The sequence below is a fragment of the Tasmannia lanceolata genome, unplaced genomic scaffold (genome assembly GCF_043159265.1).
Source record: "Tasmannia lanceolata isolate RefF3 unplaced genomic scaffold, GAP_Taslan_0.1 ptg000012l, whole genome shotgun sequence".
Lineage (NCBI taxonomy): Eukaryota > Viridiplantae > Streptophyta > Magnoliopsida > Canellales > Winteraceae > Tasmannia > Tasmannia lanceolata.
The window spans coordinates 14,020,001-14,025,138 of NW_027518689.1; positions in this window are offsets into that span (position 1 = coordinate 14,020,001).

The following is a 5,138-nucleotide window of genomic DNA, read 5'->3' on the forward strand; positions in this document are numbered from 1 at the left end:
GCGGTCCCCTGGCCCTGCGCACGTTTGTCTTTGAAACCGAGCATCAATGCCACAGAAAGTGCCGGGGCGCCAGCTGGAGCCATCATCCGCGTTGCCATGGCTCGCTTGGCCTTGGCTTGCCAGTCCCCGACACGAGCAATCGCGCATTTTCTTTGCAACTGACCATCAATGCCGCCCAACGAGGCCAGCACGAGCAGTCATCCGCGGTCCCCTGGCCCTGCGCACGTTTGTCTTTGAAACCGAGCATCAATGCCACAGAAAGTGCCGGGGCGCCAGCTGGAGCCATCATCCGACGTGCCATGGCTTTGGTCCCATGGTCTTCGCAACCGAGCATTCGTGACACCCGACGGGGCCAGGACACCAACCCTTCCGACACGAGCATTCGCGCATGTTCTTTGGCCACACAACGGCGCCAGCACGAGCAAAATCATCAGCGGTGCGGTGGCCTTGCACGGCCTTTTGTCTTTGGAACCAACCATCAGTGCCACAGGAAGTGCCGGAGTCCCGGCATCCGCGGTGCCAAGTCATTGCGCCCTTGGTCTCTGCAGCGGGGCATGCCGGGCACTCCCAACCATTGCAAGCAAGCAAGCAAGCAAGAAAGAAAGTAAGTAAGTAAGTATTACATATAGGGGCGGGACATGCGGGGAGATCTGCGAAACGTGCACTACGGGGCACACGCGTACCTACCGGGGCATACCGACCCCTATTGGGGCACACGTGTGCATATCGGGGCATACCGGGCCTATCAGGGCACACGCGTACATACCGGGGCATACCGAGCCCTACTGGGGCACACGTGCGCATATCGGGGCGTACCAAGCCTATCGGGGCATTCGCATGTATCCCAAGGCATACCGAGTCTATCCGGGCATACGCGTTCATACCGGGGCGTAACGGGCCTATCGGGGCATACTTGGACATATCCGGGCAAAAAATGCCCAAAACTTGCGCAACCTTGGCAACCGTGGTCCATTCCTCTCTATATGCCTAGCCCTGGCAACCGTGGTCCATTCCTCACTATATGCCATGGCCTTGTGCCCATGGTCTTCACAAGACAGCATCCAAGGCGCCTATCCGGGCAAAAACGCCCTAACCCTTCCGACACGAGCATTCGCGCATGTTCTTTGGCCACACAACGGCGCCAGCACGAGCAAAATCATCAGCGGTGCGGTGGCCTTGCACGGCCTTTTGTCTTTGGAACCAACCATCAGTGCCACAGGAAGTTCCGGAGTCCCGGCATCCGCGGTGCCAAGTCATTGCGCCCTTGGTCTCTGCAGCGGGGCATGCCGGGCACTCCCAACCATTGCAAGCAAGCAAGCAAGCAAGCAAGCAAGAAAGAAAGAAAGTAAGTAAGTAAGTATTACATATAGGGGCGGGACATGCGGGGAGATCTGCGAAACGTGCACTACGGGGCACACGCGTACCTACCGGGGCATACCGACCCCTATTGGGGCACACGTGTGCATATCGGGGCATACCGGGCCTATCAGGGCACACGCGTACATACCGGGGCATACCGAGCCCTACTGGGGCACACGTGCGCATATCGGGGCGTACCAAGCCTATCGGGGCATTCGCATGTATCCCAAGGCATACCGAGTCTATCCGGGCATACGCGTTCATACCGGGGCGTAACGGGCCTATCGGGGCATACTTGGACATATCCGGGCAAAAAATGCCCAAAACTTGCGCAACCTTGGCAACCGTGGTCCATTCCTCTCTATATGCCTAGCCCTGGCAACCGTGGTCCATTCCTCACTATATGCCATGGCCTTGTGCCCATGGTCTTCACAAGACAGCATCCAAGGCGCCTATCCGGGCAAAAACGCCCTAACCCTTCCGACACGAGCATTCGCGCATGTTCTTTGGCCACACAACGGCGCCAGCACGAGCAAAATCATCAGCGGTGCGGTGGCCTTGCACGGCCTTTTGTCTTTGGAACCAACCATCAGTGCCACAGGAAGTGCCGGAGTCCCGGCATCCGCGGTGCCAAGTCATTGCGCCCTTGGTCTCTGCAGCGGGGCATGCCGGGCACTCCCAACCATTGCAAGCAAGCAAGCAAGCATGAAAGAAAGAAAGTAAGTAAGTAAGTATTACATATAGGGGCGGGACATGCGGGGAGATCTGCGAAACGTGCACTACGGGGCACACGCGTACCTACCGGGGCATACCGACCCCTATTGGGGCACACGTGTGCATATCGGGGCATACCGGGCCTATCAGGGCACACGCGTACATACCGGGGCATACCGAGCCCTACTGGGGCACACGTGCGCATATCAGGGCGTACCAAGCCTATCGGGGCATTCGCATGTATCCCAAGGCATACCGAGTCTATCCGGGCATACGCGTTCATACCGGGGCGTAACGGGCCTATCGGGGCATACTTGGACATATCCGGGCAAAAAATGCCCAAAACTTGCGCAACCTTGGCAACCGTGGTCCATTCCTCTCTATATGCCTAGCCCTGGCAACCGTGGTCCATTCCTCACTATATGCCATGGCCTTGTGCCCATGGTCTTCACAAGATAGCATCCAAGGCGCCTATCCGGGCAAAAACGCCCTAACCCTTCCGACACGAGCATTCGCGCATGTTCTTTGGCCACACAACGGCGCCAGCACGAGCAAAATCATCAGCGGTGCGGTGGCCTTGCACGGCCTTTTGTCTTTGGAACCAACCATCAGTGCCACAGGAAGTGCCGGAGTCCCGGCATCCGCGGTGCCAAGTCATTGCGCCCTTGGTCTCTGCAGCGGGGCATGCCGGGCACTCCCAACCATTGCAAGCAAGCAAGCAAGCAAGAAAGAAAGAAAGTAAGTAAGTAAGTATTACGTATAGGGGCGGGACATGCGGGGAGATCTGCGAAACGTGCACTACGGGGCACACGCGTACCTACCGGGGCATACCGACCCCTATTGGGGCACACGTGTGCATATCGGGGCATACCGGGCCTATCAGGGCACACGCGTACATACCGGGGCATACCGAGCCCTACTGGGGCACACGTGCGCATATCGGGGCGTACCAAGCCTATCGGGGCATTCGCATGTATCCCAAGGCATACCGAGTCTATCCGGGCATACGCGTTCATACCGGGGCGTAACGGGCCTATCGGGGCATACTTGGACATATCCGGGCAAAAAATGCCCAAAACTTGCGCAACCTTGGCAACCGTGGTCCATTCCTCTCTATATGCCTAGCCCTGGCAACCGTGGTCCATTCCTCACTATATGCCATGGCCTTGTGCCCATGGTCTTCACAAGACAGCATCCAAGGCGCCTATCCGGGCAAAAACGCCCTAACCCTTCCGACACGAGCATTCGCGCATGTTCTTTGGCCACACAACGGCGCCAGCACGAGCAAAATCATCAGCGGTGCGGTGGCCTTGCACGGCCTTTTGTCTTTGGAACCAACCATCAGTGCCACAGGAAGTGCCGGAGTCCCGGCATCCGCGGTGCCAAGTCATTGCGCCCTTGGTCTCTGCAGCGGGGCATGCCGGGCACTCCCAACCATTGCAAGCAAGCAAGCAAGCAAGAAAGAAAGAAAGTAAGTAAGTAAGTATTACATATAGGGGCGGGACATGCGGGGAGATCTGCGAAACGTGCACTACGGGGCACACGCGTACCTACCGGGGCATACCGACCCCTATTGGGGCACACGTGTGCATATCGGGGCATACCGGGCCTATCAGGGCACACGCGTACATACCGGGGCATACCGAGCCCTACTGGGGCACACGTGCGCATATCGGGGCGTACCAAGCCTATCGAGGCATTCGCATGTATCCCAAGGCATACCGAGTCTATCCGGGCATACGCGTTCATACCGGGGCGTAACGGGCCTATCGGGGCATACTTGGACATATCCGGGCAAAAAATGCCCAAAACTTGCGCAACCTTGGCAACCGTGGTCCATTCCTCTCTATATGCCTAGCCCTGGCAACCGTGGTCCATTCCTCACTATATGCCATGGCCTTGTGCCCATGGTCTTCACAAGACAGCATCCAAGGCGCCTATCCGGGCAAAAACGCCCTAACCCTTCCGACACGAGCATTCGCGCATGTTCTTTGGCCACACAACGGCGCCAGCACGAGCAAAATCATCAGCGGTGCGGTGGCCTTGCACGGCCTTTTGTCTTTGGAACCAACCATCAGTGCCACAGGAAGTGCCGGAGTCCCGGCATCCGCGGTGCCAAGTCATTGCGCCCTTGGTCTCTGCAGCGGGGCATGCCGGGCACTCCCAACCATTGCAAGCAAGCAAGCAAGCAAGAAAGAAAGAAAGTAAGTAAGTAAGTATTACATATAGGGGCGGGACATGCGGGGAGATCTGCGAAACGTGCACTACGGGGCACACGCGTACCTACCGGGGCATACCGACCCCTATTGGGGCACACGTGTGCATATCGGGGCATACCGGGCCTATCAGGGCACACGCGTACATACCGGGGCATACCGAACCCTACTGGGGCACACGTGCGCATATCGGGGCGTACCAAGCCTATCGGGGCATTCGCATGTATCCCAAGGCATACCGAGTCTATCCGGGCATACGCGTTCATACCGGGGCGTAACGGGCCTATCGGGGCATACTTGGACATATCCGGGCAAAAAATGCCCAAAACTTGCGCAACCTTGGCAACCGTGGTCCATTCCTCTCTATATGCCTAGCCCTGGCAACCGTGGTCCATTCCTCACTATATGCCATGGCTTTGTGCCCATGGTCTTCACAAGACAGCATCCAAGGCGCCTGAAAGGCCAAGGGAGCCCAACCCAGCAATGCCCAGCCAAGGCCAGGCATTCCAGTGCCTACCCGGGCAAAAACGCCCAAAGCATGCCCCATTCCTTAGCCTATCCAGGCAAAAACGCCCGAAACCAGCCCATTCCAGTGCCTATCCGGGCAAAAACGCCCAAAGCATGCCCATTCCTTAGCCTGTCCAGGCAAAAACGCCCAAAAACAGCACATTCCAGTGCCTATCCGGGCAAAAACGCTCTAAACCTGCGCATTCCAGCGCCCCGCAGCATGCCACCCTCCTATAGGGTTTGCGCAACCAACCCGCCTAACCACCAGTGGCAACCAAAGGTGCTGTTAGCGACGACTTCTGAAGACGCAACGAGACGCGACGGGTTTGCGCCCAGACGCGA